At 56.3% G+C, this 25,722-nt stretch overlaps 3 long non-coding RNA genes across 19 annotated transcripts in view; 2 read left to right on the top strand and 1 right to left on the bottom strand.

The window, feature by feature from the left end:
• The window catches only part of LOC140605853 (uncharacterized), a 91,540-nt gene that overhangs the window by 49,292 nt on the left and 16,526 nt on the right, over window positions 1-25,722 (top strand). For 2 of the 16 annotated variants that reach the window (XR_012008388.1, XR_012008389.1), the window contains exons 3-4: window positions 22,206-22,286; window positions 22,834-23,221. The exons of 1 other annotated variant lie outside the window; for it this stretch is intronic. This is a non-coding gene — a long non-coding RNA (uncharacterized lncRNA). Of the gene's footprint in view, window positions 1-7,199; window positions 7,586-13,828; window positions 14,019-20,711; window positions 21,481-22,205; window positions 22,287-22,833; window positions 23,222-25,722 lie in introns of those variants that run through there. 13 more of the 16 variants (XR_012008385.1, XR_012008387.1, XR_012008395.1 and 10 more) reach the window with 13 other exon arrangements.
• On the top strand, window positions 325-1,795 carry LOC140605856 (uncharacterized). The gene is made up of 2 exons (XR_012008402.1): window positions 325-948; window positions 1,095-1,795. It is a non-coding gene; the product is annotated as an uncharacterized lncRNA (long non-coding RNA).
• On the bottom strand, window positions 5,521-20,670 carry LOC140605855 (uncharacterized). Of its 2 annotated transcripts, XR_012008401.1 has the most exons (5): window positions 19,943-20,670; window positions 15,883-16,195; window positions 7,476-7,578; window positions 7,121-7,248; window positions 5,521-6,558 (listed from the first exon to the last, which is right to left on the bottom strand). It is a non-coding gene; the product is annotated as an uncharacterized lncRNA (long non-coding RNA). The 2 variants fall into 2 exon arrangements; XR_012008400.1 differs by lacking the exon at window positions 5,521-6,558 and having other exon boundaries at window positions 6,600-7,248; window positions 19,943-20,661.

The raw sequence follows: 25,722 nt of genomic DNA, 5'->3' as shown, positions 1-25,722 counted from the left end.
ACCGCCCCCTCCCCGCGAGCTGACTAATAAGCCCGGCCGCCGCGGCCCTGCCAGCTCGGCTAGAAAGGCTTTAACCGCTTCGTTCCCGGATCGCGGGCTGCCGGGAAGGAGCCGGGGACGGACAGCCCGGGGGAGGGCGGGGGCGACGGGGAAAGGGTGCGGCGGGGGGGGGGGGGGGGGCAGCGTGCAAGCCCCAGGCTCCGAGCGGCACGCAGCAGGCGCTCAATTAATATCGAACTTTGACCTCTGGTTAGGAAACCTCCAAGTCCAGCTACTTCTGCCACGAACCCGGGGCTTGGTGGCAGCGAAGGGACGGAGGGGGGGGTGTCGGGCGCAGGTACCCAAGGGGGGAGGGAGGGGCTGACGGGTCGGGCCCACGTGGAGGGTGGAACTGGGCCCGCGAGGCTCCCTCCGCTTGGCCCCGGGGACTCCTCGCGCCGCCCGCTGACGCCCGGGCCAAGGGCGAGGAGGCGCTGAAGACTCCCGGGATCCCGGGACGACCACCTCCGCTCCGGCCTTTAGCCATCACCGGCTCCCACCTTGCAAAATGGGAAACTGAGGCCCGGAGGAGGCAAGAGGTCTCCGGGTCCCTGCTGGACCTTAAAGGACCCAGGGCTTCCTCCCCCCTATCCCCCGGACCCTCCGCTGCAGCACCGGGGTATACCGCGGGGATGCGGCCGGGGAAGGGTCCTCAGGGTCAAAGGTGAGGGGTAGGTGGGGAGAGGGAACGTGAGCGGGGCGAGGTCCCCGCCGGCCCCGCCCACTGCTCGCGGCCCCGGCATTACCTCATCGCGGCGCGCGCCCATTGGCTGGTTCCCCCGGAGGCCGGCCCAATGCGGCGGAGCTGGTTAACCCGTCCCGCCCCGCGGGCGAGTCCCGGCCCTGCCCCTCGTCCCCGCGGCCCCCCGCGGCCACCGGGCGCCCAAGGGCCACGGAGACCGGGGAGAGGTAAGGTGTGGGGGCAGGCCTGGGCCGCAGGGCCGTGATTAGAGCGCAGGTTGCCCGGCCTGGCTCGGGCTGCTGTCCCGCTCCAGGCTGTGTGACCTTGGGCAACCGGCCTCACCTCGCTGAACCTCCTCTGCTTGTTTTCTCAGCTGTAAAAAGACGTGAATGATGTAACTCCTGCCCTTCCTAATTCCTTCCCCGAGTACTTGCCAAATGCTGGGCACACGTGGGCTCCGCGTTCCACATTGCCTCCTCGCTGCGAGAGGTACGGTTATGATTATGGGTTTTCAGAAGTGGAAAGAGGCTCAGAGCAGCGAAGCCGCCTCCCAAGGTCACACAGCAAGAAAGTCACAGAGCTGGGATTTGACCTCAAGTGTGTGTGTGTTCTGAGCTAGACTCCTACCCTCTGCAAGATACTGGTTCTGCGGGAGGTGCTGCTTCTAGGAGCTTCTGATGCTGCAGGAGGGACAGGGCCCACATCCTTGCGCATTAGACCACCACAGGCCCCTGTGAACAAAAATACCAGCCACAAACTGGAAAGCCACCGCCTCTGGGGAGGGAAGGCTTCCTGGAGGAGGAGGGGCTGGAGATGAATTTGCAAAGGGTAACGCAGACATAAGCAGAAGGACTGGATAGAGCACAGTGAGGTCAAGATGCTGGGAAGGAAGCCTGGAGGATCCCCAGGAGTCTACCTGCTGGTCAAGGTCAGCCACTGGATGGCTGTGCAGGGGCCCAGGGAGGCTGCTTCTCTCTGGGCAGTACTGGCGGGCAGGAGTACAAGCAGAGGTCTAAGTATTCACAAGTTATAAATCAAGCTAATAAACTGCTAAATAAAATATGTTCCATCCTCCTTCTTTGATAAATACGCCTTCCTAAGGTCAAATACAAACCTAGAAGGTTGGGTTTGTACTTAGAAGTCTCAGATTCCTGGGATCCATGGGGAGAGACAGCCCCGCCCACTGGGCCCACCTTTTCTTTCAGCCTCCCAGGTCCTGTCCTTTTCTATGAGGGGCTTTGTGTGCTCTGGCACGGACACTCCAGCCTGTGTGCATAAATTCTGTCCACATCCCCTGCAAACAGCCACCTCTGGGCCTGCCCTAGAGCTCAGGGGTGTCCAAATGGCCAGCTCAGGCCATCCTCAGGAAGATGGACCCAGGAAGTGAGCTGGGGGCCATCGAGCAGGGAATTCCAGGATCCCAGTGCCCAGATCATGGATCTTGGTGGCAAAGATTCCTTGCCCCATGAGGAAGGGCATACTGACAGAAGGAACTGAAGCGCTGTTCCCCAAAGCCTGGAACTCAAGCCACCAAGGTCCCTGGGTGCAGCTGCAGCTGGAGTGGCCCAAGTGGGATGCACGATCTTTTCTCCTCCTTCAATTTCCAGAATATCAGTTCCAGCCATGCACCTGGACCCTGGCTGGATCCCAAGTCCATCCTGGATCCCCCCGCCCCCAACTACTAGCTCAATACTTACCCAGACCCTAGGAGCTTCCCACCTAAAGGAGTCCGTTCCCTGTGTCTACAACCTTTGCCCCTGTATGGGTTGGGCTCCCACTCTCCCTTGGCCCCCCTCCCGTCCAATGTGCCCTCTAGGTCAGCCAGCAGATCCTTCCAAAATGCAAGCCTGACCACTTCCTTCCCTTCTAGCCATCCCTGGCTCTGTGGACTCTGTCATTCCCAGGCACCAGATGTCTGACCCCCTCTGCCACTCCTCTCTTCTCTTCACCTTTGGTCCCGATCTCCAGCCGTGTGGACCTTCTGGGGGAGCTTTAAGTTCTCTGTGCCCCAGTCTTCATGCATGTTATACCTTCTGCCCAGTGTTTTCTGCCCCTCTTCTTGCCAACTTCAGATCTCAGGCATTTCCCAGCTTGACTGTGAGCACCAGAAGGGCAGGCTTGGTCTTCAATGTTGGCAGGGTGCCTTGTCCAGAGTAGGTGACCCTGAAGGTCACCACTGGGCAAATGGGTTTGTACTGAACTAGAAACCCAGAGACTGGCAATGACAGATTACCATGAACATCTATTGCATGCTCACTGCGTACCAGCCCCCCCGTTGTTAAGCATAGTATGTGTGTTCATTCACCTGTTTCTCACAACTGCCTCTGTCATTCTACAGAATGACGAACTGAGGCACAGAGGGCTTAGAGACTTAGGCTGACAACTGGCAAGGAACAGACCCAGATTTGAACCCGGGAAGTTGAGTTGCAAATCTCGCCCCCATCTAGTTTCCAAATCCAGTTCTCATCTAGCCCCAACTGGATCAGAACCTTGCTGTGGGTCACCAGGCCGGTGTCTCCACCTCTCTGAGCCAAAGCTTTTCTGTAGGCACAACATACAGAAAAGTTGCCAAAGTGGTGACTCCTGAGGTCTCTTCCAGTTGTGACATCCTGGGGTCTCAGAGCCTTTATCCAGGAAGTTCCCACTGATGATCTGCCTTTTAGTGAGCATCTGCTTTCAGCACCCCCTCCCCAGGTCTCATGCCAAGGGTTTCTGAGGAGGGCCTGGGGGTGATACCCAGGAGTTGGGAGGACGGAAAACAGTTGGGTGTGAGTTAGGCAAGTTGGGCGCTTCACAAACCTGTTTCTCTGCTCACAAGACCAGAGCCCCTTGCCGCTAACCGGGGAGGGGGGGGGGGCTTTTCCACACAACAATCGCTTGGCCTGAGGCATGGGATTTCCCCTTCCCAGCCTCAGTTTCCTTATCTTTTGTGCCTCATCTACACTGCAGAAGCTTCAAGGGGCTGTTGGAATGCCTCACAGTACCTGGCCCACATGGGTGGGTATGGTCAGTTCTTAGAGGCTGTGGTGGATTTTCCTTTTTGATTTTTGAAAGATTTGATATATTTATTTGAGAGAGAGAGAGAGCCTGCAAGCAGGGGGAGTTGCAGAGGGAGAGGGAGAAGCAGGCCCCCCACTGAGCACAGAGCCTAGTGTGGGGCTCCATCCCATGACCCTGAGATCACGACCTGAACCAAAATCAAGAGTCAGACATTCAACCCACTGAGCCACCCAGGTGCCCCTCAATTTTCCTTTTTTTAACAGGGTGTCCCAGCAGGCAAGAGTTAGGGCCCATGGCTCCCCCAAGCAAGTTGCCCTTGTGTTTCTAGAACTCATCTCCATTTGAAACATTCCACCCCAGAGAGGCAGGAGCCCAGAGTACACAGTTGGGTAACCAAACTGTCCCTGGCAGTCTGTGTCATCCTGGCCAGCTGGCTCTGGGCCTCCAGTGAACAGGGACCGCTCATACCCTCCTGGGGTATGAGCTGCAAGGTACTGGAGTTCAGGCAAAGACTACAGGCCTACAGGGTCTAAGCAGGGCAGTCAGGGGCCAAGGGCGCTTGGGGTGGTCAAGCCTGAGCTTTACACACATCATCTGGAGGATTCTTCACAACAGCCCTGCAGGATATGCACCTATTTTACAGGGGTCGTCATAACCTGGTGGCTCACAGAGGGACAGGGACCTGCCCCAAGTCACACAGCCAGAAGGAGGAGTCTGGACCTTGCTCATAATTACTCTGCACCCTGCTTCAGACCAAGGTGTTCCAACCACATTCATAGACAGGACGAGTGAACTAAGAAACGTTCTGGAAGAAACCCTGGGACACACACAGGGCCCAGGTACAGAAATGTTTGTAAATGAGCCAGGGTGCCCCTTCTTTTCCATCCCAGCACATACCCCACTCACCCCTGCTATTGCAATCATGTCCTGCTGCGTTTGTTTGTTTGTTTGTTTGTTTGTTTGTTTGTTTGTTTGTTTTTTACTGGCTTGTGGCCCTTTGACTCCATAAGCCTCCAAGGCCCAGAGAATCAGCCGTTTTGTCTCTCACCATACACCTTGCACGACATTCCAGGTGGCGTATGGAAGCTTCCCATGAGCACCTGTGAATGAAGGCATTCGAGCAGCAGATGGCTGCTCCACCCGGCCAGCCCTTCTGGGTGCCTGGCCAGTCCCCTTCCCACCCTGGCCTCTGTGTCTCCATCTCTCCATAGGAGGTGGGTGATCCTGCTGGATGGAGGGAAGGCCCCCAGCACCCAAGAGGCAGCCAGGACGAAGTGGGCATGTGTGGGCGTTGGGCAAGTCATCTTTGTCTGTCTCCAATAAATGCGTCCGCCTCGGTGAAAGCAGGCAACTCTGCTCCTTCCCCATGTTACTCATCTTACCCTCCTGGTTCTCCTGATTCTGGTCACCCACCAGGAGAGGCTCGCCCTCCTGCCTTATAAGCTTCTCCCAATTCAACAGGGTTGGGCACTGGGTGGTGTTCTGCTGGATGGAGGAAGCCATCTGAGGCTCCAGCCCAGTCCCCCAACCTGCAAGGCTCAGCCTGAAGAGGGACTGCTGTCCCCAAGGCGGGGTGCTTGGGACAGACAGCCAATGCTTCCCAAGGGAACTCCAGGGATCCCTCGGTGGCTCAGCAGTTTAGCATCTGCCTTCAGCCCAGGGCCTGATAGTAGAGACTGGGGATCGAGTCCCACATCAGGCTCCCTGTGTGGAGCCAGCTTCTCTCTCTGCCTGTGTCTCTGCTTCTCTCTCTCTGTGTGTGTCTCTCATGAATAAATAAATAAAATCTTTAAAAAAAAAAAAAAAAAAGGAACTCCAGCCAAACCGCCCACCTCCGAGGGCTCAGCACCAAGTGCCTCAGAGACCCAGTCTGCAGGAAAGGCATGACTGACCAGGGCGCTCACCTGGGCAAGGGCTTCACCTAGGGGATGGGTGGCATCCACCAAAGCTCAGTTCAGCCATAAATTCAGCCCAGCAGGGGCCTGAATGGCTGTGCTAATGGCAGTCACCATGACATCTCTGAGTTTCTGTAAAGTACATTCAATGTTACCCCATTTTACCAATGGGAAAGTTGGGGCCGCAGACCTTAAGGCTCTGGCCCAGTTCACATCACCAAATATTCCTGAGGCGCTGGGCTGGGGCTGGTGGGGGTGCAGTTGCAGGACAAGGACCGATCGAACATGGCCCTTCCTCTTGAGTTGCTGTTGCCTGGGTGGGAGGGGAGCTGAGCAAAGCCCAGGTGAGTATGAGCTGTGGGTAAGAAGGCCAGGCCAGGAGCAGCTCTACAGGGAGTGAGGAGAGCCCCTGGTAGAGATGAGGTGTGTACCCACTTGAGGAGGCCTTGATTGGAGGTGACCAATGTCACCAAGGGAGGGGTCCAGGGGTCCAACCACTGGCTGCACGAGACTTGATGCAAGATTCTGTGCTTGAAGGGGGAAGGAAAAAGTGGGTCCCGGCCTTCCTTCAGTGAGGGCATAAATACCATGATGGAGGTAGGGGGTCAACATTAGAAGTTTTAAGAGCCCAGAGGCAAGGCCCCAATACAGCCTCGATGCATGTTGATGGTCTGGGTGTGAACGTGTGTGTATGCTGTGTGGTCAGGGTGTGTAAGGTGTACCTGTGAGTCATCTGTGTGGTGTGCGTGGGGGATGTGTGTGTGCAGTCTGTGGCATCTGGAGTGTGTGTGCCTTTGGGTCTGTGCCTTTGTGTGGTGTAGTCTGTGACCAGGGGTGGGGTGAGGGGAGTGTGTGCTGATGTGTGTCTATGTTGTGGGATGGTGGTAACTGGGACACCCTCCAGGAGACAGGGTAAAGAGAGCTGGAAGAGGAGATGTCCACCTGGAAGATGGGAAACGAGGGTGAGAGTCTGGGGCCAGAGGGGAGCAAACAGCATGTGCAAATCCTCAGGCAAGAAAAGGAAGCCTGGAGCACCAGAGGAGTCTCAGTAAGGCTTGGGGGGGGGGGGGGGTAGGGAGAGGCAAGGGTGCGGAGGCAGCAGGGCAGGCTTTTCTCAGCACCAGGGGCAGATATTGGATGGAGGTGGTAGTGCATCTGGGGAAGAGCCACAGCCCTGCATCCCAGATTACAGACTTGAGCCTAATCCCCACTCAGCCCCTGAGAGCAGCAGCCAAAAGGCTCTTAGTTCCCATCTATAACTTGGGTCCCGAGATCATGTGTGGAAGGCCCAAGAAAGAGCTTAAGATTTGCAGAGGTTTGGGGCGTACCCTGTGCAGCTCTGGTGAAGGCCTGAGGGGCACCTCTAACAAGGTGGTGGGCTGTGGCACAGGGCTCAGCTTTTAGCACCGCTGGCCTGAGGGCACAGAAGAGGGAACAGGAAAGGAGTGGGAGAGCTGAGATTTGAACCTAGGTGTCCGGATTCCAAAAGGGCCTCCTCGCCCACCTTCAAGAGTGACCAGAATCTTAATCACGCCCGAGCAGCCCATAGGGTTTGCACAGCCACGTGGCCTTCCTCGGTTTTCTTCATCTTCATGGATTCCACAGGGTTAGTATTCGAGATGATGGTGGCTGCTTCAGGGATGAGAAAGCTGGCCTGAGTCCCATGGCCTGGCGGGACTCAAGCCCCTCCAGTCCTGCCCCAGAACTCCCCGGGCCCCCATAGGATGAGGGTGGGGGGTTTCTGGGCACCTGCTCCAAGCCCTTCACCGGGCCTTGCACGTGGCTACAGCATGTGGCCTAGCAGAAAGAACGTGTGACTCCCGGCCCAGGGACCCAGCAGAGCTGTGTGACTTGCCCACCTGCTGTGTGACTTGGGCAGAGCCCCTTTCCATCTCTGGGCGTGGGTTCATCCAGCTGCACAACTGGCTCGGAGTCTGCGAAGACTTGCTGAGCATCTGCGAACTGGCAGGTAAGGAAACACGTTCAGAGAGCTCAGAGGAGCCGGCCGAGATGAAGCCAACGGCAAGAGGTGACGCGGGGTTTGGACCCCAGCGCCCCGGGGCTGACGCCCACCCCCTCATCCCCCCACCCCCGGCCCCGCGGCAGCACCGGGCTGAGGGGCCCCACGCGGTTCCGGGCCGCGCCAGCCTGACGTCAGGCCGGGGCCAGCGGGGCCCAGCTCGGCACAAACAGACGGCGCGGCCCGGGCCGGGGGCGGCTATGACTCAGGGCCCCGAGCCCGGCCGGGAAGCGGAAAGTTTTGTGCCGATGACATCACCGGGCGGCGAGGGCGGGAGGGGGCCGGCTCCGGGAAAAGGCGGCCTGGCGGGCGGCCCGGCCTGGGGCCGAGCGCGGAGCGGGGCGCCGCGGGCGGGGCGGCGGGGGCGCGAACCACCGCCCCGAGCCCCGAGCCCCGAGCCCCGAGCCCCGGCCCGCGGCCCATCCCGCGTTCGCCAGCGAGGAGCGGGTTCCACCCGCCTGCGAGGACGCCGCGCTCCCCAGCGCTCCGGAGGCAGCCGCATCCATCCTGCTGCGTCCCTGCATTTTAATTACCGCCGCATTAATATTCATGAGCCGGGACTCGAGGGGGACCGCGGGCTGTCATTTCCCTCGCCCGCGCACCCCCCCACCCCGCACCCCTCTTCCCCGGCTGAGTCGTGGGTTTTGTTCCTTCCCGCTCCCAGCCCCTCCCGTACCAACAGTTGGTGCACAGCAGATGGGGGGGGGGGGTTGAGTGTGAGCAGGAGTGTGAGCAGGTGTGCGTGTCTGGGCAAGAAGGGCAAGGGCACAGGGTGGGGGGCTGAGCATGGGATGGGCCAGTGAGGTCTGTGTGTAAATGTGTGTGCTTTTGCCTGTGTGTCTGCTTGTGTGAACGTGAATGAGCATGTGCCTTTGTGAGGGTGTGTGTGCACTACATGTGAGCCGGTGTGCACTGTGTGTGTGTGTGTGTGTGCACGTGTGCACACGTGCCTGTGTGCCTCTGGGCAAGCCCAGCCACTACGTGCAGGTCTGGAGGGGGCAGCTGTATGTGCAGGTCTGGCCTGTGGAAGGGGCAAGGCTGGCGGGGTTAGCAGGGCCTGACTGTACCATTGGGGAAACAGGCCTGGTGAGAAGCTGGGCCTTGTCCAAAGTCACCCTATAAGTTGGGGGCACGGGGCCCAGAGCCCAGGCCTGGCTGTCTGGCCATCTCCCCGCAGCCGGCCCTCCCTATACTGTTGTTGATAACAATGGCAGACAGAGTGTGCTGAACTGACACCTCTAGTGATCTTCCCAGTGAACATGTGCAGCAGGTGGTGCTCTCAGTCCCCTTTGCAGATGGGGAAACTGAGGCAACTGGTCCAGCTAGTCAGTGGTGTGGCTGGAGCTCAGAAATGTCTGAGTCCAGAGCCCCTGGCTTTAATGACCTCAGCATGCTGCCTTCTGGGGAACTACGTGGGGAGGTCCCCACCGGGGTGATGTGGGGGTACCTGGTGTGAGGGTGCCTTGGGGCTCCAGGCACTGCCCATGCCCAGGCAGCAGAAGAGGTGTTTCAGCAGAAACATGGCTCACTGTCTGTGTCCCTCCCCAGGGGGTCCACTTTTCTTAGGCTTTCCCTGTGCCCCCCCCCCCCCCCGGCCTCTCCCAATCCCAAAGCCTGTCCCAGCCACCCTGCACTTCTGGGGCTCCCCAGACACAAGAGGTCTGTGTTATAAGGAGACAGACAGACAGACAGACATAAGGCTCTCAGCTCTCCTCCCTGGGCTGGGGTCAGACAATCATTCATTCTTTCACTCAGGCTTTCTTGTGCTCCCCAACATATGCTGAAGCGTCCACTATGTGCCACTATGTGCCAGTCACTGTCCTTGGCACTGGGGTTCTCTGAGTTTATGAGTTGCCCACACTGCTCTGTTTCCAATTCTGGTCATCTCTCTCTGGGATGGGGGCCTCTGGGCTCTGACAGGGGTCTTTTAATCTCCATGTGTGCATGCTCACTAGGGATGGGCGGGGGTGGGGGGGCTGGCGACACCTGTGCACAAAAGGCAGCATCCCACCCCAGCCTTGCCACAGAGGTCCAGTGTGCGCATGAGCTGGGACGCCCAGGCAGGAGAGGGCTGTGTCATCTTTGGGCTGCTGGAGAGCCGGAGAGGCCATGCTTAGGCAGCCTCAATGTTTCTCTCTCCATCTGAACTTGTCCTTCTCCAGCCTCCAAGCCAAACGATCCCAGGGGCTGCTTGATCTGTCTTTCCCTGGGTTGAGCCAAGGCCATCCTCTCTCTCATACCCACCCTGCTCCAATCCTGCCCTTCTGAACGCCCAGAACAAGCTGATTGTTCCCTCTTTGCTGTCATGCAGGGCTGGGCTGGAACTCTCATCCCAGCCATGTCTCCTGAGCATCTTCTCTTCTCCCCGGGGAGCTCCTTAGGAACAGAACACAGGGGATCCCTGGGTGGCGCAGTGGTTTGGTGCCTGCCTTTGGCCCAGGGCGCGATCCTGGAGACCCGGGATCGAATCCCACGTCGGGCTCCCAGTGCATGGAGCCTGCTTCTCCCTCTGCCTGTGTCTCTGCCGCTCTCTCTCTCTCTCTCTGTGACTATCATAAATAAATAAAGAAAAAAAAAAAAAAAGGAACAGAACACAGATAAGGAGACTGTAGGGGTGGTCTGGGGTTCTCTGGGGAGGAAGTAGTGGCTTCACTGGGTTTCACAGGTCGAGTAGGGGTTTCCTGTAGATGGTGCTCAGAGGGGAGGAGAAGCATCCCACGCAGAAGGAACGGCTCTGAGGGGGAACTATAGCTCCTATTCCAGAAACAGGGCAGGCCCCAGGCACAAAATCTAGGGACACCTGAGAGATAGATTTTTCTCCCGAAGAGCCCGTGGCAGTACAGCCTAGTGGTAGGGACTTTCAGGTGATCTCCCCACCTCATAAGAACCCACTCCCCCCTCACTGTGAAAGCTCGGGTGAGTGAGCTACTAAGCCCCCAGTTTCCCATCTGTTAAATGGGGAGAACAACACATTTTTTAAAGATTTTATTTATTTATTTATCTGACAGAGAGAGAGAGAGAGAGCGTGCGCACGCGCACACAAGCAGGGGGAACAGCAGGTAGAGGGAGAGAGAGAAGCAGCCTCCCAATGGAGCAGGGAGTCTGATGCCGGCTGGATCTGAGGACCCTAGGATCATGACCCAAGCCGAAGGCAGATGCTTAACGAACTGAGGCAACCAGGCACCCCTACTTTTTTTTTTTTTTTGCTGTATTATATTCGGATTAAGAGACACCACCAGTAAAGCACCTAGCACAGTGCCCAGTGCTGCTACAGGGGACAGTCTGTCCTCAAGGACATAGGGGGGCCCTGGGATAACTGCCCCATTTAGCATATACAGTAGGACTGAAGTATCAGCCTGTGCCCCGCAGCCCAGCCACTGGGCAGATCAGGGAGGACAGACTTCTGGGAGGGGTAGGGACAGGCTGAAGCCACCGCCAGTCAGACAAGGAAAAGGCTCTAGATTAAGAGGAGGGTCCCAAACGCCCCCCCCTTGCCTTGGCCCCCCCCTGCCAGATTGCCCATCACTCAAACAGCCGGGGAGCCAGCAGTCGGAGAGGCGGCCTGCCCACCAATCCTGGCTCACTCCAGCTTCAGCCTCCCACGTCTCTCTGCCTCCCAGCTCCCCTCTTCCTTTTGAAAATGTCCTTTTTTTTTTTTTTTTTTGAATAGTTATACCTGTACAAGGCAAAAAAAAAAAATGTTTTTAAAGGAGGCACTGTAAAAGTTTGTGCATCCTGACCCTGGGCTTCTAGTCATTTTGTGTATGTTTCCAGGACATTTCACAGCTTATAGAATTCTCTTTCTAAAACTCCCACAGAATGATGTCCACCTCTGCCCAAGACCTTCGACCGCTCCCCATTTTTACAGAGCAAAGGCCTAAGGCCTTTGCAGCCCAGCCCCAGCCTCAGCAACACCCCTCCTGCTTCTCTCCCCACTGTCTTCCTTGCCCCCAAGGGGGGGTTACATCTTCTCATGCAGCCAGGCGCCTGCCCTTGCTGCTGTGCCAGCCTCCACTTAAACCCTGGTGCTTTTCTTTTTTCTTTCTTTCTTTCTTTCTTTCTTCTTTCTTTCTTTTTTTTTTTTTGGATTTTATTTATTTATTTGAGAGAGAGTGAGAGCGAGAGAGATCCCAGAGGGAGAGGAAGAGGGAGAAGCAGACTCACTGCTGAGCAGGGAGCCCATTGTGGGGCTCCATCCCAGGACCCTGAGGTCATGACCTGAGCCGAAGGAAGACAGACGCTTAGAGCCACCCAGGTGCCCCTATGCTGGTGCTTTTCATATTTAACTTTCAGGAGGGTCCCATTGGAGTCTTGTGTCTAGACTCAGTTATGAGCTTCTGGCAGGCTGGACCAGGCATCCTTAATTTTATTGCCACCTACCTCAGTGTCTTACGCATAGTAGGTGCTTGAAATGTTTTATTTTTAAAAACATTTAACTTGCTTTTCTTTGGAGATTCAGCCAACAGATAAGGGTTTGGATCCTTGAGAAAGTGAATTGACCTCTCTGTGCCTCACTATTTCATCTGGAAAATAAAGTTAATGATAAAAGCTCCCTCCAAGAGTAACTGTGAACTAATAGCTCTAGCCTGGAGCAGAGAGCAGTTGACATGTTCTACTCATTAGTACTACTCACTCTACTCATTCATACTCAGTGTTACTCGATCTTGTCTTAGTCTCATCAAATTTGTCCAAGGTCATCTGTCTGGTCTGGGGCAGTGCTGGGACTTGACCTTCATTTCCTCCTCCTCCAGTGCTCCTTATTTCCCTCTGCTGAGTGAGGGTCACAGGCCACTGTCCCTGTTTCTGATAGGAAACACCAGGTCCAGAGAGGCTGAGTTGCTCACCTGAGGTCACACAGCCCGGTGAGCAAAGCAAAGGTCAGGCTGTCTGCCAGGTCTGCAGGGTCCCCAGGCCACTTGGAGCAGGGACCCTACAGCCCCCACAAGCCCAGCAAGACCCACCATCCTGTGTGAGTGTGTGTGTGTGTGTGTGTGTGTGTCTGCTCCTCCTGGTGGCCAAGGAAGCCTGGTGGCTTCTAAGATTGGGACAGTCACTAAAGCAAACAGCCCCCACTTACGGAGATTTGGGATTTGGGGAGTGCTGTGCTAGGGCTCACAGGCATCATCTCTTTAATCCTCTCAGTGATCTTGTTACCCTGTTTTCCCGGGGTGCTCATTTAGACTTCGGGGGTACAGGCGCTTGCTAAAGGAGGGGTAAAGCCCTGAGCCCCACACTGACTACAGGCGACAGTGGGGTTTTCCCGTGCTGGAGCGGCTCTCGCGCTAGAGCTGGGGGCCAAGTGACCCCCCTAGGGTTGGGGTGCTTCCTGGGTCTCACAGAACATTCCCAGGATCCCTCCCTAGCCCTGGCCCTGCAGCGCCTACCCAACTGCATCTGGGAGCCGCACCCAAACTCTTCCAGGCTCTGCCAGGGAGACTGGAAATTTCTGCTCAGCAGCTTCTCCGGGATGGTTTCGACACTCGGCTCAGTGGGGGGTGGGGAGGAGGAGTGAGGCTGCTCAACAGGCTCAGCTTTCTCCAGCTCTGCTGGGGTGGGGGGAGGGATGGGGGGGGTCACACAGCTTCCCGATCCGTCAGAAATAATAATAACAACAACCAGCTCCAACAACAGGGACCGCGTATTGAGAGCTTACTGTGTGCCAGGCCCTGTGCTAAGTCGAGACTTTCATGGCCTCATGGAACCTTCCAGTGCCCTGGCCAGGCTGGCAGAATTAGTGACCCATCTCACAGAAGAGCAAGAAAGGCTTAGAGTGGTGGAAGGGGCAGCCCCAGGCCACAGAGCTGAGAGCCTGAGGCCAGGCCGGTGACATTCCAGAGCCTCCGAGCAGATCTAGGTCACTAACTGGCTGGGGGCTGAAAAAGCTAGAAGAGGCCAGGTCGGGGCTGGGCTGGGGGAAATGCTGAGGGTCCCTTAGGGAAGCTGAAGTACACAGAAGACATCCATGACTTGACCAGAAGAAACTCTGAAGCCTCGGGGAAGGCATGCTTGGAACCCGGGTCTCTGTTAGTATGTAGGAGTGTCCTCCTGGGACACAGTGGGTCCCCCTGGAGTCTCAAGGGGTCTGGAAACTTTTCTCTATTACTGGTCCTGGTAAACTAATGACTCCAGATCCATACCTCCCTCCCCCCAACACTCTTCATCCTCCCCCCTGCCCGCATCCCTACCCGGATGGCTGGCTGGCTCGGCATGGTCAGATGGACAGGCAGGCGTGGTGCCTTAGTGGGGCTCCTGGCAAAGCGCCCTGCTCTAAATCTGCGCGATGGCTGGGGTGCCTGGACTGCGTGCCTGGCCCTGAGCCCCTAGGCCCCAAGTCAAACCGGAGGAATGTGTATGGGGGTGTCTGGAGAATCTCAGGCCTCAGGTAAAAGAGAAGGGCTGTGAATCAGGCACCTGGGGCGGGGGTGGGGGTGTGGGGGGGCAGCTGAGCGACCCGCAGCAGTGATGACCATCACTGGGCTCAGGTCCCCAACCCGTTAAATGGGCACACCGATCCCTTCCCTCCAGGGCAGGTGAGGGCCCAGTGGGTTCCTGGGGAACAACGCTGGGGGCCAGAGGGGGCCACCCGAGGCCTCGCTCCCCACCCCGCCCCCGCCGGCGCTGTCTCCCAGCCCCGGGCCCGGCCGCCTAGGGCGAAGCGTGCAGGGCGCGGCGGCGGCGCGGGCCCAGGCGCCCGGTTCAGCGGAAAGGAATGTCTTGCTCGGCGGGGGAGGCCGCGGCCCCCGAGGCCGCGTAAACCCCGCCGCCCTCCCCGGGCCTCAATTATTGCGGCCCTAAAGCCCGGCTCGTTCCGCCAACCGGGCCGCTCGCCGGGTCCCCGGGATGACTCATCCCCGCCCCCTCGCCGCCGACTCCCCCTGCCCGCCCCGCCCCGCCGCCACCCGACCCTCGCCCCACGCTCGCCCAAAGCCGGGGAGGGTCTGCGGGGTTGGGGAGTGGGTGCGCCCCGCCCCCACGCCGCTGCGGCGCGCCCTCCCCGCCCCGCCCCTCCCCCGCGCCCCCTCCGCGCGCCGCCCGCCCGCTCCCTCCCCTCCCCTCCCCTCCCCCCTCCATAACTCAAAAGCTTGTCAAGCTGGTTCCAGACTCCTGGCGCCGGGCTCCGCTCCAGGAAAGAAAAAAAAGGAAAAAGAAAAAGGGAAAAAGCCGGCGCGAGGCAGCGAGAGGGAGAGAGAAAGGCCCGCGGAGCGCAACTGTGCGCCACTTGCGCGCTCGGCGCCGCGGGCCCCCCCCGCCCCCCAACCCTAACGGGGAACCCCGCACCCCCGGGCAGAGGCCGCGCGCGCGGCGCGGATCAATTATTTATGGGCGAATCAATTATTTAGCTGTCCCGGGAAGGGGAGGCGGCTGCGGAGACCACCCCGCCGGAGGTCGCGGCTCTCCCGCTGGGCCTCGGGGGTCGGGACGCGTCCCCTAGCCGGGGCTGGGGGGGCTGGGGGGGCCGGGGGTGTCGGTCCGAGAAGGCTGCCTCGGGGTGGGCTCCGGGAGGAGCGCGGGGGAACCTGCAGAAACCTCCCAGTTGGGCCGGGGCGGTTGGGGGGTGGCGGGGTGAGAAGGAGCGGGCTGGCGGGGGCGGGGGCGTGGGAAGAGCCTAGCCTGTGAATTCTTTCCTTCCTCGCTTCATGCATCCCCGTGCTGCTTGCGAGCCCTCTGCTGCCACGGAGCCCACACAGAGGGCTGTGGTAGGAGAGGGTTAAGAACTGCAATTTGGTGTTAGAGCTGGGTCCGAATCCATCAGTATATTGTATTCACCCCTGCTGTGTCCCCTTAAGCTAGGAACTTGCCCTCTCTGAGCCTCCACTTCCTCTCGGGAGGGATGAAGAGGAGCAGCATGAGGGCTTGAAGGAGGTGGTGTGGGGATTCAGGGAGGTGAGGCACCTGGGCAGGGCCTGGCACGGAGTAGGCATGGAAGGAGCACTTCTCATACTGGGGGGAAGACTCCCAGACCCCCAGTATCCCTCCCTCTCCCCTCTCCCTGCTGTGAGTTCTGGAAAGCCTTCATCCTCTCCTGGTTTGAGACATTTGAAGGTCATTATCAAAGCCATGTCAACCCCAAGGCCTCGGCCCAGGGCCCTTACCTCTGGCTGGCTTCTCACCAGCCTGGTCCTTCAAAGGCTAGTGCATCTGGCAGCCAGAGGGGTCTGCCCCAGGCTCAATCTAATCCTCTTGCTAGTCACTTCCCTCCTCTACAGCCTCCTTCCCTCCCCCATGTCCTCCATTCTGCTTCCTACCTGCTCCTCTCTGCTTCCAGCCTGGGTGGGAGAGGTTTGGAGGCGTGAGGTCATAGGGGCCAGGGGATGTCAGAGTCCAAGTGGGGCTCAGCTCTCAGGAAAGTCCTGGCCTTCCAGGGGACAAACTTTGCTCCTGTCCAACGAACTAGTCTGTTCTCTTTCCAAGGCTCCGGAAGTTGAGGAGGCTTCTGTTTCCAGACCCAGGCTTGCCAGGGGCTCACTGTCTTGTCATTAAGTCTTCCAACAACCATATGAAGTGGGCCTCGGCAGATCCTGGTTTGTGGGGCCCAAGGCTTTTAGAATTGGGGGGACCCTGTTTAAGAAAAATAATGTGAAGTAATGAATACACATTTAAGCCCAGGGGCCTTGGCAGGGCCCAGGCAACGAGAGTCCCTGGAGCTAAAGGGTCCTTACTTTCTTGGCAAATCACCACTGCAGGTGGCTGGCACCATTGTCATCCCTTTGCAGAGGTGGAAATAAAGCTTAGGAACAGGGAAGGTGCCGGCCCAAGGTCACACAGCTTGGAAGGATAAAGCTGAGCTCCGAGCTCATCAGCAACACTGAACTGCCTCAGTGCATATACCACCTTACTGCCTCATCTACAAGGAATCCCCCACCCCCGACCCCTCACATCCCCAGCACAGGCAAGGTCAGGCACAGCAGCCTTTGCTTCCAGACCAGCCCTGGCCCCTCCCTCCCAAGGCCTTCATGCCCTAAGGCCCCAGCCTAGGAGACTTTCTGTCTTGTGACAACAACCACACAGTGCCAGGAGGTAGGTCTCTTCTGACCTTTTGAATTCCCACAGCTGTCCATGCTCATTCCAGAACTCAGCCTCCTCAGCTGACCCTGAGGGAACACCCCCTATCAGGCGGTGAGCTCCCTGGGGGCAGGGGACTGTTGCATCTTGTTTGGCTTCTGTTTGGCTTCGTGTTTCCCGGTCTGAGCTTCTGGTCCCAGCACAGAGGCACAGAGTAAACGTGCATGGTGCCTGTCGCTGGAACATCTATTCCCAGCTTGGGAGGAGGGGCAGCGGAGGCAGATGTGAGGCTGTTAAACTGCACGTTCCTGGGGCCTCTCCAGACCTTCTGAATCAGGCTGGGCACTGGGCCTGGGGCTCTGCATTTTCCAGCTCCCTGGATAAAGTAAAGCTCACTAAAGTTTGAGACTCACTGACTCAGGAGCCAGAAAGGGCAAAATGTTGCATCAGACCAAGCCCCTCTCACAAAGGGGATTCATCCCCCCCTAACTCTGGCTGATTTTTATCAGTGTACCAAGCTCATCTTCCAGCTGAGAATGAATTGTTTCTTACACTTATTAAAGACCTCCTGTATGCCTGGGACTGGATCTGAGGCTTCAGATACTCAACCTCAGTGGATACTAAAAAAAAACCAAAAAAACAAAAAACTTCTAAGAAGTGGGGACAATTATTATCTCCATCTTTCAGATGGAGAAACTGAGGCCTGCAGAGGCAAAGTGACTTGCAGAGGGACAAAGTGTTGGGGAATGAGGAGGCTCGAATAGGAGCATAGTCTACAGGACCAATGACCTCAGGAATATAGCTTACAAGGGTCTAATGAGAATATCTAGAGTTGAGAGTTTATCCACCAGCCCATGAACAGCTTGGAGAATCAGTCATGCTACAGTCACGATAAGAACCTCAAGCAAAGCTATGCAATGAAATTAGGCCACAGACCCCAAAGAAATCTAATCAAGTAGGCCTCCTCTCCCTGGTATCTTCGAGTCAGCTTTTGAGGGGCTGGGGGTTGTGAAAAGATTTGCTGTATTTGCTTCAGGCAAATCTTTGCCTTTTTCTCTGTCTGCAGTTTTGGTACAAAAGGGAAGGATCCAGGCCAGCAAGAAGAGAGAACCAGGGTGGTGGTGGGCAGGTGGGCATTGCAGGCCACCATGACTCCCTGGGCTTATCTATGGGGCTGTTATCACTTTGCTTCCCCTGAACCAGTGCTCTGTGCTAATTCTCACTCTAGGAGGGTGATCAAGGCATCAGGGAGATTTCAGGTGGGGAGGGGCCAATTTAGTGGTCACTGTGCCTATTGCTGGAGGGGCCAGCTGCAGCGAAAAGTGTGGACTTGCTCTAGGAGGACCCCGAAGACAGAACCAGTGGAGGCCACCCAGAGAGGTCGGTTTTGCCTCACAAGATAAACTAACAGGGCAGCCTTGTAGGTAATGAGTGACCCACCTGGGGAGGTATTCAAGGACAGGCAGGGCTGTGTGTGTCAGTGTGTATACAGAGCCATGACTCAGGAAAAGGATTGGCTAAGGCTACTACTTTGAGACCTTTTTCAATGTCGGGACTGGGAATTTCCATTCCTAACATAACTAACCAACCCAAGTAGGGCTGATGGGAAAAATTTACAGAGAAGAAAGGTGGCAGGGTAAGGTGCCCAGATTAGGAACCCACAGACCCTAGTGAGGCACCCAGGGGCACTGAATCAAGACCCCTCCCTTGGCTTCCAACAGAACTGCCATTTCTTGACACTCAAATGTCCTCATTTCTCTTGCAATCATCTATAAATGTCCAAGAACCCTTCATTATAATGATTAATAATATATTACGATGACTGACGATCACTAACCATAACACTCATAAGCATGAATGGAGCAGTTACTGAGACAGGCTCTGTTCTAAGTAAATAAATAAATAAATAAATAAATAAATAAATAAATAAATTTATTAATGTATATAATTGACATGAAAGTCCTATGAGCAATGTCTTTACTTCTACTATCATTCCCATTTTACAGATGAGGAAACTGAAGCTAAGAGAGTGACATGAGAAGTCCTAGGACTCAGAGCTGGGCTCAGGAGGGGAGCTGGGAAGTGCTGGCAGAGGGCCAAGGAGTGGCACGCTGCCCTCCATCTATGGGGCTGCTTCTGCCCTCATGGCCCAGAACTCTGGCCACTGTCAACTGCAGTGGCCCAGGGTAGCAGAACCCAGAATGAGAATGGGGGAAGGGGCCATCTCCAACTTCTTCATTTTACACCAGGGCAGTAGGTATCAGAGAGTGGAAGAGACTTCTAAAGGTCATCAGCAAGTCCAGTGGCCACTGGGTCTCCTGAGTCTTCCTGATGGGCTTCTCCTACTGCACTCCCACATTCCACTCCTCTTTATTTATTTATTTTAAAAGATTTGTTTATTCAGGTGTCCCTCCACTCCTCTTTAAAAATGATATTTGAAAAATCACCATTAGGGACACCTGGATGGCTCGGTCAGTTGGGCATCTGACTCTTGGTTTCAGCTCAGGTCATGATCTCAGGGTCTTGGGACTGAGCCCCGTGTCAAGCTCCAAGCTCAGCTTGAGATTCTCTTTCTCTCCCTCTCCCTCTTTCCCTCTCTTGCTCATACTCTCTCTCCTCTCTCTCTCACACACACAAATAAATCTTTAAAAAATGAAATTATAAATAAAATTAAATGAGGGGCACTGAAGTGCCCTAGTTAAGCATCTGCCTTTGGCTCAGGTCATGATCCTCCCTGGCCTCCCCTAGTCTGGCTCCCTGCTCAACATGGAGTCTGCATCTCCCTCCGGCTTGTGCTCTCTTTTCTCTCTCTAGATCTCTTTTAAATAAAAACATATCTTAAAATATAAATAAAATTTAAAAATTGTCAGTAGTAGCATATTTCTAAGAAAACATTATTGAGGGACAGCTGGGTGGCTCAGCAGTTGAGCATCTGCCTTCAGCTCAGGGCATGACCCTGGAGTCCCAGGACCGAGTCCCACATTGGGCTCCCTGCATGGAGCCTGCTTCTCCCTCTGCCTATGTCTCTGCCATTCTCTCTGTGTGTCTCTCATGAATAAATAAATAAAATCTTAAAAAAAAAGAAGAAAAGAAAAGAAAACATTATTGGGTTGGATGGGTGGCTCAATGGGTTAAGCAACCGGCTCTTGGTTTCTACGCTGGGCATGGAGCCTGCTTAAGATTCCCTCTGCCCCTCCCTCACTACAAGTGCCTGCAGGCTCTCTCCCTCTCTCTCTCTCTCTCTCAAAAAATAAGAAAATAAAAAAAATAACCACACGCACACACACACACACCACAAATTACCAAAGGAAGCAGAAGACCTGCTGCAGGTGAAGCAGTGATGTGCCCAGAGATTGTTTCCCTGCTTGCAAAATGGGAATCAGGACAGTGCTTCCCTGCTGACCTCATAGGGAGGGTCAAGGTTAAAGGGAACAGTGGGTATGAAGCCACTAGTAAACCGGAAGATATTATCAAAGTGATCATCTTTGAATGTTGGGCGTAGAAATTAGAAGTACAAGCTGCAGCTCCTCCCAGGGAAATCGAACTCAAATTCAGGGCTGCTCGGAAACAATCAATTCTTCTAGGGTTAGAACCTCCCTAGAAAGCACCTATTTCCTCATCTGTCCACCTGGAAGTCATTCACTGAGCCGTCACCTGTGTGCAGCAGTGCGTTCAGCTCAGCGGCCTCAAGCACAGGCTCTGGGTCACTCTTCCTTGGCCTGAGTTAAAGGGTCGGCTTGGCCACTCCGAGCTAACGCCAACTTCCCTGTGGGAGCCTCAGGGTGTCTGTTAGGATGCAGCCTAGCTCTTCTGGCAGAACCCAAGGAACCCGAGCTAGAGGAGAGAAGAGCTGATTTCCTTGGTGTGTCAGTCTAGGGGGCTCCGCTCTGGGAGCTGGTCCAGGGCCCACGCTCCTTCTGTCTTCCCATCTTGTGCGGGATCGCCTCCGTGCACAGGGTGGAAGATGGCCGCCGCCTCCCCCTCCCCAATCTTTCCTGGGAGTGTTGGGAAGACCCAGGAGGTGGAGACCACCCCTTCCTTTTAAGGGAAGCTGGAAGGGGCTTGGACACCTTGCTTGTGTCCCATTGGCCAGAACAGATCACATGGCCGTGCGTAGTTGCAAGGGAGCCTGGGATATGTAGTACTTAGCCTGGCAGCCCTGGACCTCTTTAAAACCCCGGAGGGGGATGTTCTGTTACTAAAGGGAAGATGGCAGAATGGATACTGGGCAACAGCCGGCAGTCTCTGCCGTGTAGGATTCAAGGAGATACTCTGGGGAGACACTCAGCACAGGGCCAGATATACGGCCCTGCTCAGGGAATATGTGACATTAATTGGTATCATAAGTGTGTCCTTTTCACTTTCCCAAGGGATCCAGGGACCTTGGGGTGGCTCGGGTGGCTTCGTGGGGGCTCCATCCCATGCCCTCCACCCTCTAGGTGATCAGGAGAAGCACCGAGAGACAGCAGACCCCAGCCACCCCACAGCCCAGGCCACGGAGGATCTCAGGCCTCCTGTCTCTCTTCACGGAAGAAACAGGAAAACAGCCTTTACTTCAGGGCTCAGAGACAAGGAGAAATGGTGACATTGGGGCCCTTGCAGCCCTGCCCCCCGGCTGCCTCTGAGGAGCATGGCAACCTTTGTTGCTTTGTGACTCAAGGCCGGGTCCGCTCTGCTATGTTCTGGCTCTCGGACGCTGGTCAGGACACCAGACAGGCATCCTTGTCCCCCCAAACGCAGCACCAGCTGATTTGAGCTCAGAAGCATTCCCTCCTTAAATATTCTCCTCTGAACTCAGAGCTCTTTCCAGCCCTAGGAGGACTGACAGATGACATGGGAAGGTGTGTGCTGTGTCCCTACAGGTCCAGCTCCCCCCAGCCACCGAGTAGAAGGGTCTCTTCTCCTGCAGACGCTGGGTTCAGTGTCAGGAGCTGCGACCCCCTGATCAGATGACCCTGACTCTGCCTCTTAGTAGCTGTGATCACTGACCTCTCCGATTATAATGGGGATGATTAGGGCATCTGCATCTCCATCTTACTATAAAGATTTATAGAATAAACCACCCAAGGTGTTTGTGGAGGGAAAAGGTTCACTGAATGATGCCTGCTCAGATCAGGATTATGCCAATTATTTTCTTCCATGCGTTCCATGCATGCCTGCCACCTGTCCATGCCTCCTGCTGTCCACATCCTAAGCCTTTCCAGAGGCCCCTGGATGGATGGGGCAGGTCCTCCGCATATGCCAGCTTTGCACCCCAGCATTCACACTTTCCACAATCATGATGAATTAATCCTGTGGGTGGAACACTGCCTTCCAGACAAGGAATCCCAAGCCAGCAGGGATTGTGACTATTTCATTCACGCAGTACCCTAGTGCCGGGCACAGGTCTCGGCGTGACGAGGATTCTAGGAAATGCTTGTGGAATGAATGAATGGATGGGCAAATGAATGGGCGGATGGATGAGCAAGGAGTTTTGCCATTAGCCTGAGGTTGTGTATCTAAGAGCAGAGTTTACAGACTTGGAAAGACTCTGATTTGAATGTCAACTCTGTCATTGACTTGCTAGGTGACCAGAAGCAAGACCCTGCTTCTTCACTTGATCTCAAAACTGGACTGACCCTCTCTCCTCGACTACTAGAGAAGTCAGGTTTGGCTAATAAAAGCTTTCATTCGTTCATGAACACAGTGAATCCACAAACATTTTCTGAGTGTCCTCTGGGTGCTGGGGGCCCGGGCTGGGTGATGGTAGCTGGGGATAAAAAGGAAGACCCTGTACCAGAGGGGGAGGGGGAGGAGGGAGAGACCCTCAGGTCCATCCTCTGCACAAAGGAAGTGGCTGAGGCCCTCTGTCCGCATCCTGTCCTCCTCAACCCCCCATGGCCCTTCCATCTGTGTCCTTTTCCTGTGGCTCTTTCATCTGGGCTTGGGCAGGGGGCTCTGTGCCCCCAACCCCCACCTGCAGCCATTTCCTGCCCTCCTGTCATCTGCTTCCTTTGATCCTTTTGTCAAGAGACTTCTGGAAGCCTCTGGACCATTGGCAACCTTGGCAACCTCCTCCCCTGGGCTGGTCCTAGTCTGTTGACCCCACCGGGACAGGGGGTCAAAGTGGGCTTCTCTTGGGATGCTGCCCTGGAGGCAGGTGGGTCCTGGTGTCATTCATTCATTCATTCATTCATTCATTCATTCATTCACAGGTCCCAGGCCTGTGTGGGGCTCACAAAGTAAACAAGGCAGTCATGGTCCCTGTCCTCATGGAACCCCCAGTCCTTTGCACACCAAGTGGATTCTCCCCAGAGCTGCCACAGCAGGAGTGGCCCGAGGACCCAAGGAAGGAACACTGAGCTAGAAATCAGGCCTCTAGCTAGCACCATTATCTCTGAGCCTCGGTTCCACATCTGGTGCGTGGGGGCGGCTGGAGATAGCACAGGACCACATGCTCTGCAAGCTCTCCCAATCTGGAAGATCATGAGAGGTCATGGGAGTGCCTTGGCCTTGCCAGAATGGACTTCCCGGACACAGGAAGGAGCCTCCAGAACCAGCAGAGAGGCAGGGGAGAGGCCAGAGGTCCAAGTATGAAAAGAGGTAGATACCCATCATTGGTCAGAGAGTGAACGGGGCCTTGGCCTGTGCCCTCCACTTGGCATGGGCCTCCACGCCTGGCTCGGGGCAGGAGCTCAGCTGATGCTTGTCCGGGGGCTGCCATTTACTGAGCACTTACCATGTGTCAGGCATGCCGGGCTGAGCTATTTACACCAGGTCCCAGTCTGTTAGCTCCTCATGCTGGTCCTATGAGATAGATGCCATTATTCTCCCCATTTCAAAGATGAGAAAAGAGAGGCACAGAGATGAGTTCTGCCCAGGGCCCCGTGGTTTGCGGATGGCAGAGCTGGCTTTTGAACTCTACTGACCTGACTTCAGCCCCTGTGCTATTCTGTCCCTTGGTGAATGACAAGGGGGCTGGGCTCCAGGCATCAGGACCTTGGGCTCACCTCTGCCCTTTCCATCTTTCCCCTCAGTGGTTTCAGCAGGGTGGCTGGTGAGATGTCACCCAGGGGAGATGGGAAACAGTCAGGAACCAGAATAGAGGGCAACCCAGGTGGCTCAGCGGTTTAACACCGCCTGCAGCCCAGGGCGTGGTCCTGGAGACCCAGGATCGAGTCCCACGTCGGGCTCCCTGCATGGAGCCTGCTTCTCCTCTGCCTGTGTCTCTGCCTCTCTCTCTATGTGTGTCTCTCATGAATAAATAAATAAAATCTTAAAAAAAAAAAAAAAAGGAACCAGAATAGAGGCCCACCTCCCAAGGGAGGTCGTCCAGAGGACAGCAGCGTGGGCTGACAGTAGTCTTCTTCCCAGCCCACCCCCGACCCCTGGCGACCCTTTCCTCTGCAAACCCAGGAAGGCCCAATCCATCCATCCACTCGTCCATTTGTTCCCTCATTGGCTCAGGATACACAGATGAGCAAGTGTCTGTCCCCTGGAGGACTGTGTCCTGAAGGACATCCTGAAGGACAGCCAAACGGACACAGGTGAACAGGTGAGGGAGGTAGTTGGGGGCGTGGTGGGGGGAGGCAGGCAGAGGAGGGAATGTGGCCTGGGGGAGAGGCAGGATGGCTCTTGAGGAGGTGACATCTGAGCTGAGACCTGAGGATCAGGAAGCAGAGGGCTTTCAGATATCAGGACCGGTGAGTGCAGAGGTCAGGAGGGTGGCAGGAGAGGGAGGGAGGGCAGGAGGGGAGGGACCCGATGGGGCAGCAGGGTCGCGATGGGCTGGCACACTGAGCCAGAGCTCGACACCTTCTGGGTAGAGCGTGTAGCTGTCACGAGCCAGTCGAAACCCGATCGAGTCCTTTAAAGTTTCCATAGGCTTCCCAGGGGCTGCATGAGTAGGAGGCTGAGGAGAAGGGGACATGGAGGCAAGGAGGCCCAGATGAGGCTGGTGTAGGGGGGGGGGTGATGAGGCTAGACTTGGGCGTGGCTGTGGGCAGGGAGAGGGGATATGCTTGCCTGTGACTGGGCATGGGGGTCAAAGAGGACTCTGACTTTGGGGACCTTCACTTTTCAGCATGTGGAGCCAGGGGACAGAGGAGGGCCGGAGGCTGGGGTGAAGGGGCCAAGCCCTGGACTGCAGCTCGACTTAGACTGTCCAGGGACTCGCAGGGCTGTCACCGCTGCCCACAACCCACCCCCAGCCCTGCACCCCCATTCTCTCATGATTGATGAAGGCCCCATGCAGTGTTTGCTCAGCTGGCTGAGCCCTCTGGGGCCGGCTGCGGGTCTGTCCGTGCACATCTGTCTGTCTCGGGGAGGAGGAAACTAGAGGGGAGGGGAGCTGAGGCAGAATGGAAATCCACCAGGGTTGGGAACCAGGCCCTCCCCATTCTGCTTTGCTGGAGTGACTCACCGGGGGAAATGGACTAGTCCAGACCAAGAGCCCCTGCTGGCTACGGGTGGTGCAGGCCTGGGGACTGGGCCCCCACCATTGCCAGCTGTTTACCCTCAAGGCCTTCCACCTGCTAGAGACCCCAGGCTCCATCCAGGACTGTTCCCCCTGGGGCCTGAGGAGGGCAGTTTTCGGGTCACAGGCTCTGGGGGAGCTGTGGGGCCCCAGGACTGGGAAGATACCACCCTGCCCGCTTCTCCTCCATGACCTGACTCAGACATGGCCCCACCACCGACCCATCACCCCCTTTTTGCTCTCCTCCCTCACCCCTCTGTCCAACAAATCTAGCCTTTAAGGCTTTTTGTTCAGGCCACTCAGCCCCTCTGTCTGCCTCCCCAGACCGGCCCCCCATTATGTCTCACCTGGATATCTAGCAGCGGCCTCACCGGGTCTTCCTGCTCTTACCTTTGCCCCTGCACTCCCTGCTACTCAAGGCAGCCAGAGTGATCTTTCTGGAAGTGCTACTGAATATGTCACTTCTCTGTCTCAAACCTTCCACGGCTTTCCATTACCCTCAGCCTGACATGGAGACTAACACAAAGCCAGAATGGCGTGACCCACACTGACCTCTCTCCCTCCCTCCCTCAGTGCTACTTTCTGTAGCTCCCTGCTTGTGAAATGGAGGATTTTTCAATTTTCCTAA

This window comes from Canis lupus, chromosome 16 (genome assembly GCF_048164855.1).
Source record: "Canis lupus baileyi chromosome 16, mCanLup2.hap1, whole genome shotgun sequence".
Lineage (NCBI taxonomy): Eukaryota > Metazoa > Chordata > Mammalia > Carnivora > Canidae > Canis > Canis lupus.
The sequence above is the reverse complement of the archived record's forward strand: the minus strand, read 5'-3'. Positions and strand labels throughout refer to the sequence as shown.